General features: G+C 44.8%; 2 long non-coding RNA genes across 4 annotated transcripts; both read left to right on the plus strand.

The window, feature by feature from the left end:
* The first annotated feature begins 422 nt into the window (after positions 1-422).
* On the plus strand, positions 423-3,094 carry LOC123410870. Of its 3 annotated transcripts, none has more exons than XR_006613119.1 (4): positions 423-942; positions 1,774-2,598; positions 2,684-2,857; positions 2,931-3,094. It is a non-coding gene; the product is annotated as an uncharacterized LOC123410870 (long non-coding RNA). The 3 variants fall into 3 exon arrangements; XR_006613121.1 differs by having other exon boundaries at positions 1,774-1,871; positions 2,395-2,857; XR_006613120.1 differs by having other exon boundaries at positions 1,774-2,857.
* Positions 3,095-3,217: 123 nt separating this feature from the next.
* LOC123410869 lies at positions 3,218-4,079 on the plus strand. The gene is made up of 2 exons (XR_006613118.1): positions 3,218-3,629; positions 3,719-4,079. It is a non-coding gene; the product is annotated as an uncharacterized LOC123410869 (long non-coding RNA).
* Positions 4,080-14,257: the final 10,178 nt, after the last annotated feature.

Raw genomic sequence — 14,257 nt, forward strand, 5'->3', positions numbered from 1 at the left:
ATGAATATAATAACATGAAAGTTTAGTTAGGAACTCGAAATTTTAATTTGCAGAACCTGAAGTTAAGAATGCAGTGATAATTTGTACTCCCTCCGTTCTTAAATATAAGTCTTTCTAGGCATTTTACTAGAAGACTATATACAAATGTATATAGACATACTTTAGAGTATAGATTCATTCATTTTGCTTCGTATGTAGTTACCTAATAAAATCTCTTAAAAGACTTATATTTAGAAACGGAGGGAGTAGTTCACACGGACCAAAACATGTCATTGAAAGTTGCATAACTTTCCCTAGAGTAAAAAGTTACATAACTCTGAACAAAAGATAGTTAACAACCAACAGTACATGATAATCAATAGGCGAGTTGTATCATTTATAAAAAAGTCAAAGGCTTAGATATCCTCTCGGCAGCATCCAGCTCCACTCAGCCTCCTCCACTAACCACTCATCCCCCTCCTGTCAATCCACCCTCTCTCCCTCTCTTGCACCCGCAACCGCTGCCGCCATCCTCTCCATGCCCGCGCCGCCGCCACCCTCTACACGCCCGCGTCGCCGTCACCGGACCCACGCCTCCACCGGCCTGCAAACACCACTGCCCCCGTGCCCGCGCGCTCCGCCTCCCGCGTCGTCTCCACGACGCCACGCTCTACCTCCTGCAGCCCCGACGACGCGGTGCTCTTCTTCGGAGTGGCCCTCGTGCTGGGCATCGCCTCGCGCCACCTCCTTCGCGGCACCCGCATCCCCTACACCTTCGCGCTGCTCGTCCTCGGCGTCGCCCTCGGCACGCTCGGAGCCGGCATCAGCATCTGTAAGCTCGCCGAAATTTTTACCTGCCTGCCTGCCTGCCTGCCTGCAGAGGGCGTCATAGCCGGAGGCACCGCCGGGGGCGTGGTGGATATGGCGCTCTACCCAATCGACACCATCGAGACCAGGCTTCAGGTGACCCTCCTCTACACTTCATCTTTTTTCTTTTTCGGAGGGTCTGAAGACGCGCACTTCAGTCTCCAATTTTGCGTGCTTGCAATGCAACAGGTTATTTTACACTGAGGTGCCCAACAATTACTTGCTTAGGGATGCCATTGTATAACAAGGAATTTATTTTTTGAGAGGGATCGATTGACACATAACACGCAAAACATAAGTCGTTTTGCAAACTGATTCAAATAGCCAGGGAGTAGTAACTAGATAAGTAGGTTCATCAAACAATATGTCCCATAGATAGATATTTTAGTGGTATACTAGTAATTCAGTTCCGGTTGACCTTGTAAAATAGTGTGCAGGGCATTTCTCTATTGCCAGATATAAACCACACTTGATCATGTAAGAGTTACACAGCTAACACAAATGTTTGCTAGTATTGTCAGAGTGCTCACTCACTAACTAATAGAAGTATAAAAGTATGCCCTTCATTTATAGCGTTAGTATAATTTATTTTGTTCACTATTTAGTCTCACTATGTGATGTCTTATTCTTTTCTAAATGTTAATGGCTTACATGCAATGCACAATTCCAGCACACACATTTTGTTTGTCTTCTCGCCGCAATACACAATTCCAGCACACACATCTTGTGGCATGAAATTTATAGTTCGATCATCAAAATTTATAGCTCTATGTTCCTTCCCTGCTCAGTGTCATGGATAGATGTTTTGTGTTTATTTGGATATGATGAGTGGTTATTTGATCATGATGATCTTGTTAAAAATCTAAAGTGACAATGTTGTATGTGATGTGATGACCTAAGTTTTTTTTCACTCGGTGAAATTTACAGGATTTGTGGTGTTGCATCTCCTCGAGTGATCGTTGACGTCAGAGTTGTTGGTCCCCGATCGTCCCTTCGCTATTCGACTAGTTCCTCTACATCCGAGGGTGAGCTATGAATCCACCTTGACCTTCTATGTTCTTTTAATCATGTCAGTAGATTTTCTTTTCACGTCAAGTCGCGTAACTTAGGCGTACCCCGTTCGAAATGGTTGCATGGATGAATATGCATGCAATTGCATATTTACCGCCGCAACTGTTTCGAATTGTCCAGCATTTTCCACGGACAACCCGAGGATGTGTAGATTGGGTACATTTTTCATTCTCTACCCCGTTCCGAGACACGATTTCGGCACCGCCTCCCCGTTGTTCTCCGGATACAAATTCTCTCGTCTTTTTGTCAAGACGTGTATCTGGAGAACAACGGGGAGGTGCTGCCGAAATTTTGTCTCGAAACGTGGCAGAGCATGGCGAACGTACTCAATCTACACATCCTCGGGTGGGATTAGGACCATCTTTACCTATTAGAAATGTAGGTGGATTCAGTGCCATCAACGCGATAGAAAATAAATATTTGAGTGATTAATTTAAATCATGGCTTCTTCCATTCTGGTTTTATGAATAACTATAGAAATACTATCGAGTTGTTGACGAGAAAAAACCCATTGCCGACAAGTTGTTTATGAGAGCTGCGAGGAAGCAGGCCCACCAGATGTAGTACGAGGTGCGTTGGGTGGCCATCTCGCAATATTATTACGACTATCCTAACATGAATATGCCCAAGGAATATGCACGGAAGGAGCATGTTACCTTGACTAGGGAGCAATTCCTATTGGTAAGTATAACATACTTTTCATTCCGACGCTTGTGGTAAATTTCATTGTTTCGTGTCGACATGCCATTATGCTTTCATTATGTAGGCGTGTCTTGGTAGGTGTTATGGAAAAAAGGAATCATGGGCGGCATTGGTTGAACTTTGGCTCGGTGATGATGAAAAGTGGGCTGCTAAAAGCATCCAAAACCGGGCTAATCGAGGGACCGACGGAACACATGGCCAGGGAAATCGGAACCACTTGAGGCATAAGAAAGTTTAGGTATATCTATGTACATGAAACATTCTTCTTCTATGCATGACTAACCCCTCTTTGGTGGTGTTTGGTGGTGTAGGAGGAGAAATAGAAGTGGCCGCTTTCAGACATGGAGGCATGGGAGCTAGCCCATGTGTGGACTAAGCCCAAGGATGGCAAGGACAAGTACTAGGCAAGTTCGGCCAGCGCCTTCAGGCCTACAAGGAGGTGTAGCTGGGGTTCAATTCTGACACACCTGACCCCATAAAAGAGGATATGGATGACACATCGGTGGTCGACATAGGGCTGAAGGGTCATGGTCGACACACGGTTCTCGATGCTGTGGTCACTCCTTCTATCTCCAACACACATCTCTGAGTTCCCAAACCAAGCCTGAGCCCAAACCCAAGCACGACCAGTGCATCATCACAGTCCCTCCTAACCCAGCAACACACTGTATCATCCTTTATTTTCCATATTGAGATGTTTTATGAGTTTCATCATGTCATATTGTAAGACTACATGGAGTACACACATCAGGAGACCATGGCGTGTAACGGGAGAACTACAGCAGTCGTGGACCACGGAAGTCGCATGATGAAGGTTAGTTTAGCCCCTTTCATTTGCACTTTCATTTCTTCTCACCTTCATGTTTGCTTGGTCAACTAACATGCATAACATTTTTGACTCCCTGTCGTCTGACATGCCTCCTATAATGGAACCACCACCACCACCTGGTGGACCATAACTAGTGTTGGCTACGTCTGAAGAATTTTTGGCACAACACTCTGCAACTCCGGTTTGTACATCCCGAAACTATTCAAGCACTACTTATCGTTTATTCAACACAATCATATATCTCTTTAACATCTATTTTCGAACATGCAGGGAACCGGTGGATCATCCATTGGTGGTGGTACCAACTATGGCATCACTCCCGAGTCACGGAGCCCTATCACTCCAATGCACCGAGGAGGTGGCGGTGGTGGTCTTGACGGTAGCGGTGTCGGTAGCAGTGACGACCTCGGCTTTTGTGGTCTTGGCGGTGATGAACTTGGTGATGGACGTACTGGCGCTTAAGCTCTATGTGGTGCTGGTGATGACTTCTATCTTTGATGCTTCTCTACTATGGACTTATGTTGTGTTGTTCGACTTGTGTTGTGTTGTTCGACTTACGTTGTGTTGTTTCGACTTATGTTGTGTTGATTCGACTTATGTTGTGATGGTAATACTTATCTTGTGGTGATAATGATGTGGATCTGTCATATATATGTTGGGGACGTCGCATGGGAAACAAAAAATTTCCTACGCGCACGAAGACCTATCATGGTGATGTCCATCTACGAGAGGGGATATTCGATCTACGTACCCTTGTAGATCGCACAGCAGAAGCGTTAAGAAACGCGGTTGATGTAGTGGAACGTCCTCATGTCCCTCGATCCGCCCCGCGAACCGTCCCGTGATCAGTCCCACGATCTAGTGCCGAACGGACCGCACCTCCGCGTTCAGCACACGTACAGCTCGACGATGATCTTGACCTTCTTGATCCAGCAAGAGAGACGGAGAGGTAGATGAGTTTTCCGGCAGCGTTACGGCGCTCCGGAGGTTGGTGGTGATCTTATCTCAGCAGGGCTCTGCCCGAGCTCTGCAGAAACGCGATCTAAAGGTAAAACCGTGGAGATATGTGGTCGGGCTGCCGTGGCAAAGTTGTCTCAAATCAGCCATAAAACCTCCGTATATATAGGGGGAAGAGGGGGAGCCTTGCCTTGGGGTCCAAGGACCCCCAAGGAGTTCGGCCGAGCCAAGGGGGGCAACCCTCCCCTTCCAAACCGAGTCCAACTAGGTTTGGAAGGAGGAGTCCTTCCCCCTTTTCCCACCTCCTCTTTTTTTTCTTTTCTCTTTGATTTTCTTCCTATGGCGCATAGGGCCTTCTTGGGCTATCCCACCAGCCCACTAAGGGCTGGTGCGCCACCCCCAAGGCCTATGGGCTTCCCCGGGGTGGGTTGCCCCCCCCCTCCCCCGGTGAACACCCGGAACCCATTCGTCATTCCCGATACATTCCCGGTAACTCCGAAAACCTTCTGGTAATCAAATGAGGTCATCCTATATATCAATCTTCGTTTCCGGACCATTCCGGAAACCCTCGTGACGTCCGTGATCTCATCCGGGACTCCGAACAACATTCGGTAACCAACCATATAACTCAAATACGCATAAAACAACGTCAAACCTTAAGTGTGCAGACCCTGCGGGTTCGAGAACTATGCAGACATGACCCGAGAGACTCCTCGGTCAATATCCAATAGCGGGACCTGGATGCCCATATTTGATCCTACATATTCTACGAAGATCTTATCGTTTGAACCTCAGTGCCAAGGATTCATATAATCCCGTATGTCATTCCCTTTGTCCTTCGGTATGTTACTTGCCCGAGATTCGATCGTCAGTATCCGCATACCTATTTCAATCTCGTTTACCGGCAAGTCTCTTTACTCGTTCCGTAATACAAGATCCCGCAACTGACACTAACTCACATTGCTTGCAAGGCTTGTGTGTGATGTTGTATTACCGAGTGGGCCCCGAGATACCTCTCCGTCACACGGAGTGACAAATCCCAGTCTCGATCCATACTAACTCAATGAACACCTTCGGAGATACCTATAGAGCATCTTTATAGTCACCCAGTTACGTTGCGACGTTTGATACACAAAAAGTATTCCTCCGGTGTTAGTGAGTTATATGATCTCATGGTCATAGGAACAAATACTTAACACGTAGAAAACAGTAGCAACAAAATGACACAATCAACATGCTACGTCTATTAGTTTGGGTCTAGTCCATCACATGATTCTCCTAGTGATGTGATCCCGTTATCAAGTGACAACACTTGCCTATGGTCAGGAAACCTTGACCATCTTTGATCAACGAGCTAGTCAACTAGAGGCTTACTAGGGACAGTGTTTTGTCTATGTATCCACACATGCATTGTGTTTCCAATCAATACAATTATAGTATGGATAATAAACGATTATCATGAACTAAGAAATATAATAATAACTAATTTATTATTGCCTCTAGGGCATATTTCCAACAGTCTCCCACTTGCACTAGAGTTAGTAATCTAGTTCACATCAGCATGTGATTTCAACGAATCCAACACCCATATAGTTATGGGGTCTGATCACGTCTTGCTCGTGACAGAGATTTTAGTCAACGGTTCTGAAACTTTCAGATCCGTGTGTTCTTTACAAATCTTTATGTCATCTTATAGATGCTGCTACTATGTGCTATTCGGAAATGCTCCAAATATCTACTCTACTATACGAATCCGTTTCACTACTCATAGTTATTCGGATTAGTGTCAAAGCCTGCATCGACGTAACCCTTTACAACGAACTCTTTAACCACCTCCATAATCGAGAAAAATTCCTTAGTCTATTTAGTTACTAAGGATAACTTTGACCGCTGATCAGTGATTCAATCCTGGATCACTCTGTGTACCTCTTAACAGACTTTGAGTCAAGGCACACATCAGGTGCGGTACTCAGCATGGCATACTTTAGAGTCTACGGCTAAGGCATAGAAGACGACCTTCGTATGTTCTCTTTATTCTGCCGGGGTCGGGTTTTGAGTCTTACTCAAATTCACACCTTACAACACAGTCAAGAACTCCTTCTTTGCTGATCTATTTCGAATTACTTCGAAAACTTGTCAAGGCATGCATCTTGTTGAAACTTCTATTAAGCGTTTTGATCTATCTCCATAGATCTTGATGCTCAACGTTCAAGTAGCGCAATCCAGGTACTCCTTTGAAAACTCCTTTCAAACAACCTTGTATGCTTTACAGAAATTCTACATTACTTCTGATCCACAATATGTCAACCACATATACTTATCAGAAATTCTATAGTGCTCCCACTCACTTCTTTGGAAATACAAGTTTCTCATAAACCTTGTACAAACCCAAAATCTTTGATCATCTCATCAAAGTATATATATTCCAACTCCGAGATGCTTGCACCAGTCCATTGAAGGATCACTCGAGCTTGCACAATTGCTAGTATCTTTAGGATTGACAAAACCTCCTAGTTGTATCACATACAATGTTTGCTCAAGGAAACCGTCGAGGAAACAATGTTTTGACATCTTACGTGCAATATTTCAAAAATAATGCAGCAACTACTAACATAATTCTAACAGACTTTTAGCATCGGTACGAGTGAGAAAGTCTCATCAAAGTCAACTGTTTGATCTTGTCGAAAACATCTTTGCGACAAGTCGAGCTTTTCTTAATAGTGACTTATCACCATCATCGTCTGTCTTCCTTTTAAAGATCCATCTTTACTCAATAGTCCTATGACCGTCAAGTAGTTCTTCCAAAGTCTACACTTTGTCTTCTTACATGGATCCTCTCTCGGATTTCGTGGCTTTCAGCCATTTGTCGGAATCTGGGCCCACCATTGCTTTCTCCATAACTCGTAGGTTCAGTGTTGCTGAACAACATGACCTCCAAGACAGGGTTACCGTACCACTCTGCAGTAGTACGTGACCTTGTCCACCTACGAGGTTTGTAGTAACTTGATCCGATGCTCGATGATCACCATCATCAGCTTTTACTTCAATTGGTGTAGGCGCCACAGGAACAACTTCCTGCGCCCTGCTACACACTGGTTGAAGTGATGGTTCAATAACCTCATCAAGTTCTACCACCCTCCCACTCAATTCTTTCGAGAGAAACCTTTCCTCGAGAAAGGATCCGTTTCTAGAAACAAACACTTTGCTTTCGGATCTGAGATAGGAGATGTACCCAACTGTTTTGGATATCCTATGAAGATGCATTTATCCGCTTTGGGTTCGAGCTCATCAGACTGAAACTTTTTCACATAAGTGTCAAAGTCCCAAACTTTCAAGAAATGACAGTTTAGATTTCTCTAAACCTCAGTCTATACTGTGTCATCTCAACGAAAATACGCGGTGCCCTATTTAAAGTGAATGCGGTTGTCTCTAATGCATAACCCATAAACGATAGTGGTAATTCGATAAGAAACATCATAGCATGCACCAAATAGTGCGTGGCTATGACGTTCAGACACATCATCACGCTATGATGTTCCAGGTGGCATGAACTGCGAAACAATTTCCACATTGTCTTAACTGCGTACCAAAACTCGTAACTCAGATATTCATTTCTATGATCATATCGTAGACAGTTTATCCTCTTGTTACGACGAACTTCACTCTGAAACAGAATTGAACTTTTCAATATTTCAGACTTGTGACTCATTAAGTAAATACTCTTGTATCTACTCAAATCGCCATTGAAGTAAGAACATAATGATATCCACTGCGTGCCTCAGCACCCATTGGACTGCATACATCAAAATGTATCACTTCCAACAAGTCACTATCTTGTTTCATCTCAATGAAAACAAGGCCCCTCTCATGTGGTATGATTTGCATGTCACTAGTGATTCAAAATCAAGTGAGTATAAAGAACCATCAGCATGGAGCCTCTTCATGCAATTTATACCAACATGACTCAAGCGGCAGTGCCACAAGTAAGTGGTACTATCATCATTACCTCGTATCCTTTTGGCACCAATATCATGAACATGTGTAACACTACGATCGAGATTCAACAAACCATTGAAGGTGTTTATTCAAGCAAATAGAGTAACCATTATTCTCTTTAAATGAATAATCGTATTGCAATAAACACGATCCAATCATGTCCATGCTTAACGCAAGCACCAAATAACAATTATTTCAGTTTAACACCAATCCCGATGGTAGAGGGAGCGTGCGACATTTGATCATATCAACCTTGGAAACACTTCCAGCACGTATCGTCACCTTGCCTTTAGCTAGTCTCCATTTATGCCGTAGCTTTCATTTCGTGTTACTAATCACTTAGCAACCGAACCGGTATCCAATACCCTCGTGCTACTAGGAGTACTAGTAAAGTACACATCAACATCATTTATATCAAATATACTTCTTTCGACTTTTGCCAGCCTTCTTATCTACCAAGTATCTAGAGTTGCTCCGCCTCAGTGACTGTTCCCCTCATTACAGAAGCACTTAGTCTCGGGTTTGGGTTTAATCTTGGGTCTCTTCATTAGTGCAGCAACTGTTTTGCCGTTTCACGAAGTATCCCTTCTAGCCCTTGCCTTTCTTGAAACTTAGTGGTTTTACTAACCATCAACTATTGATGCTCCTTCTTGATTTCTACTTTCGCAGTGTCAAACATCGCGAATCACTCAAGGATCATTGTATCTATCCTTGATATGTTATAGTTCATCACGAAGCTTTCACAGCTTAGTGGCAGTGACTTTGGAGAACCATCACTATCTCATATGGAAGATTAACTCCCACTTGATTCAAGCGATTGTCGTACTCAGACAATCTGAGCACACGCTCAACGATTGAGCTTTTCTCCTTTACTTTGTGGACAAAGAATCTTGTCGGAGGTCTTGTACCTCTTAACAAGGGCACAAGCATGAAATCACAATTTCATCTCTTTAGAACATCACTTATGTTCCGCGACTTTTCAAAACGTCTTCGGCGCCTTGCTTCTAAGCCATTAAGTATTTTGCACTGAACTATCGTGTAGTCATCAGAAACGTGTATGTCGGATGTTCACAGCATCCACAGAGGACGCTCGAGGTGCAGCACACCGAGTGGTGCATTAAGGACATAAGCCTTCTGCGCAACAACGAGGACAATCCTCGGTTTTATAGACTCAGTCTGCAAAGTTTGCTACTATCAACTTTCAACTAAATTTTCTCTCGGAACATATAAAAACAGTAGAGCTATAGCGCAAGCTACATCGTAATTCGCAAAGACCATTAGACTATGTTCATGACAATTTAGTTCAATTAATCATATTACTTAAGAACTCCCACTCAAAAAGTACATCTCTCTAGTCATTTGAGTGGTACATGATCCAAATCCACTATCTCAAGTCCGATCATCACGTGAGTCGAGAATAGTTTCAGTGGTAAGCATCTCTATGCTAATCATATCAACTATACGATTCATGTTCGACCTTTCGGTCTCATGTGTTCCGAGGCCATGTCTGCACATGCTAGGCTCGTCAAGCTTAACCCGAGTGTTCTGCGTGCGCAACTGTTTTGCACCCGTTGTATGTGAACGTTGAGTCTATCACACCCGATCATCACGTGGTGTCTCGAAACGACAAACTGTAGCAACGGTGCACAGTCGGGGAGAACACAATTTCGTCTTGAAATTTTAGTGAGAGATCACCTCATAATGCTACCGTCGTTCTAAGCAAAAAAAGGTGCATAAAAGGATTAACATCACATGCAATTCATAAGTGACATGATATGGCCATCATCACGTGCTCCTTCATCTCCATCATCAAAGCACCGGCACGATCTTCTTGTCACCGGTGCCACACCATGATCTCCATGAACGTGTCGCCATTGGGGTTGTCGTGCTACTCATGCTATTACTACTAAAGCTACATCCTAGAAAAATAGTAAACGCATCTGCAAGCACAAACGTTAGTTTAAAGACAACCCTATGGCTCCTGCCGGTTGCCGTACCATCGACGTGCAAGTCGATATTATCTATTACAACATGATCATCTCATACATCCAATATATCACATCACATCGTTGGCCATATCACATCACAAGCATACCCTGCAAAAACAAGTTAGACGTCCTCTAATTTTGTTGTTGCATGTTTTACGTGGTGACCATGGGTATCTATTAGGATCGCATCTTACTTACGCAAACACCACAACGGAGATATATGAATTGCTATTTAACCTTATACAAGAACCTCCTCGGTCAAATCCGATTCAACTAAAGTTGGAGAAACCGACACTTGCCAGTCATCTTTGAGCAACGGGGTTACTCGTAGCGATGAAACCAGTCTCTCGTAAGCGTACGAGTAATGTCGGTCCAAGCCGCTTCAATCCAACAATACCGCGGAATCAAGAAAAGACTAAGGAGGGAAGCAAAACGCACATCACCGCCCACAAAAACTTTTGTGTTCTACTCGAGAAGACATCTACGCATGAACCTAGCTCATGATGCCACTGTTGGGGAACGTTGCATGGGAAACAAAAAATTTCCTACGCGCACGAAGACCTATCATGGTGATGTCCATCTACGAGAGGGGATTTCCGATCTACATACCCTTGTAGATCGCACAGAAGAAGCGTTAAGAAACGCGGTTGATGTAGTGGAACGTCCTCACGTCCCTCGATCCGCCCCGCGAACCGTCCCGCGATCAGTCCCACGATCTAGTGCCGAACGGACGGCACCTCCGCGTTCAGCACACGTACAGCTCGACGATGATCTCGGCCTTCTTGATCCAGCAAGAGAGACAGAGAGGTAGATGAGTTCTCCGGCAGTGTGACGGCGCTCCGGAGGTTGGTGGTGATCTTATCTCAGCAGGGCTCTGCCCGAGCTCCGTAGAAACGCGATCTAGAGGTAAAACCGTGGAGATATGTGGTCGGGCTGCCGTGGCAAAGTTGTCTCAAATCAGCCCTAAAACCTCCATATATATAGGGGGGAGAGGGGGAGCCTTGCCTTGGGGTCCAAGGACCCCCAAGGAGTTCGGCCGAGCCAAGGGGGGCAACCCTCCCCTTCCAAACCGAGTCCAACTAGGTTTGGAAGGAGGAGTCCTTCCCCCTTTTCTCACCTCCTCTTTTTTTTCTCTTTGATTTTCTTCCTATGGCGCATAGGGCCTTCTTGGGCTGTCCCACCAGCCCACTAAGGGCTGGTGCGCCACCCCCAAGGCCTATGGGCTTCCCCGGGGTGGGTTGCCCCCCCCCCCGGTGAACACCCGGAACCCATTCGTCATTCCCGGTAACTCCGAAAACCTTCCGGTTATCAAATGAGGTCATCCTATATATCAATCTTCGTTTCCGGACCATTCCAGAAACCCTCGTGATGTCCGTGATCTCATCCGGGACTCCAAACAACATTCTGTAACCAACCATATAACTCAAATACGCATAAAACAACGTCGAACCTTAAGTGTGCAGACCCTGCGGGTTCGAGAACTATGTAGACATGACCCGAGAGAATCCTCGGTCAATATCCAGTAGCAGGACCTGGATGCCCATATTGGATCCTACATATTCTACGAAGATCTTATCGTTTGAACCTCAATGCCAAGGATTCATATAATCCCGTATGTCATTCCCTTTGTCCTTCGGTATGTTACTTGCCCGAGATTCGATCGTCAGTATCCGCATACCTATTTCAATCTCATTTACCGGCAAGTCTCTTTACTCGTTCTGTAATACAAGATCCCGCAACTTACACTAAGTCACATTGCTTGCAAGGCTTGTGTGTGATGTTGTATTACCGAGTTGGCCCCGAGATACCTCTCCGTCACACGGAGTGACAAATCCCAGTCTCGATCCATACTAACTCAACGGACACCTTCGGAGATACCTGTAGAGCATCTTTATAGTCACCCAGTTACGTTGCGACGTTTGATACACACAAAGTATTCCTCCGGTGCCAGTGAGTTATATGATCTCATGGTCATAGGAACCAATACTTGACACGTAGAAAACAGTAGCAGCAAAATGACACGATCAACATGCTACGTCTATTAGTTTGGGTCTAGTCCATCACATGATTCTCCTAATGATGTGATCCCGTTATCAAGTGACAACACTTGCCTATGGTGAGGAAACCTTGACCATCTTTGATCAATGAGCTAGTCAACTAGAGGCTTACTAGGGACAGTGTTTTGTCTATGTATCCACACATGCATTGTGTTTCCAATCAATACAATTATAGTATGGATAATAAACGATTATCATGAACTAAGAAATATAATAATAACTAATTTATTATTACATCTAGGGCATATTTCCAACAATATATGTGTTGTGTATATGATATGTGATATATATGTGTTCTTTATTTGAATTGAACATGAGCAGGAAATAAAAAAATAGGAGATATGTCGACGGCTATGCCGTCGGCGTAGCCATGCGCCAGGAAGCACGAGAAGTCACGACGTGGTAGAGGTACGCCCACGGCTATGCTGTCGGCATAGCCATGCTCCAGGATGCACGAGAAACCGCTATGTGGCAAAGCTACGTCGACGGCCGCACGCCAGGGACCACCACATGACATGTTTATGCCGACGGCCTCCTCGTCGGCTCAACTCTCGAGATATGCCGACGGCATAGCCGTCGGCATAGGGGTGCCACATGGTTGGCTCTGGTTAGGTGTCGCCCGCCGACAGCGCCGTTATTTGCCGTTATGTGGAAAAGGTTGCCGACGGTCTATCTATGCCGATGGTTGTACGACGGGCATCGGCGTTGGTACCTATGCCGATGGCTTTTCTATGTCAACGAACCTGGGCACGTACGCCGATGTTTCGCATTCTCGATGGTGCTATGCCGATGGTGCCCGTCAACATACCCATACGTCGACGTCCTTCTGAAAAGACCACGATGACGCCTAGAGGGGGGTGAATAGGCTATTTAAAAACTTCTTCGGATTTGGCTTAAACCTAATGCGGAAATAAACTAAGAGGATACTTTTCAAGCACAAATCCTAAATGCAATAGGCACCGCAACGTGTACCAACAATACGATCTACCAAGATGGACACAATACAGTTACTAACAAGCACAAGTAAGTTACACAAACTTACTTGAGCTATATCACACGACAAGTAGGTGAACGACACAAGATACTAGATCACACTATAGCACATGATATATCAAAAGCTGCAAGTGTGAACGTGTGAATATAGAGGGTATGCTTGAACGATTAATCTTGTACAAAGAAATAGCCCACACAATATAATGAGCACAAACAATATGCAATGTATGTATGCTCAAGTAACACAAGTAAACCACAAGTAAAGAGTTAGGGTTAAGGATAACCAAGGTCACTGAGACAAAGATGTATCCCGATGTTCACTTCTTTGGAGGGAAGCTAGTCACCGTTAGAGAGGTGGATGTTACCACGAAGGCTCACCCTATTCTCCCTTTGAGATAACACCACGAAGGCGTTTCTCAACCACTAGTGGTAAGCCTTTGAGGTGGCTTCCAAACCCTCACAAACTTTTCCGGGGGTAATCACACGGATTGGTTCCTCTCTGAAGAACTCCTACCACCTAGGAGTCTCCAACCTCCAAGAGTAACAAGATCACGGGGAATGCTCAAAACTTGCTCAAATCTCAAATAGCTTGGGTTGAGAGGAGGAGAGGGAGACAATCTATCTTTTGATTGGAACAACTCTCAAAGGGGCTCACAAATGCTCTTGGGATCTAAGATTTGGTGTGAGCAAATGTGTGTGAGGTAGAAATGTGTTCTTATGAGGATATGGCTGTGTTGGGCGCCCTCTCACGAAGTGGGAGGGGGTATTTATAGTGGAGAGGGGAAAGTGACTGTTGGGGTCACTTAAGTCTGACAGTG

This window comes from Hordeum vulgare, chromosome 7H, assembly GCF_904849725.1.
Source record: "Hordeum vulgare subsp. vulgare chromosome 7H, MorexV3_pseudomolecules_assembly, whole genome shotgun sequence".
Classification (NCBI taxonomy): domain Eukaryota; kingdom Viridiplantae; phylum Streptophyta; class Magnoliopsida; order Poales; family Poaceae; genus Hordeum; species Hordeum vulgare.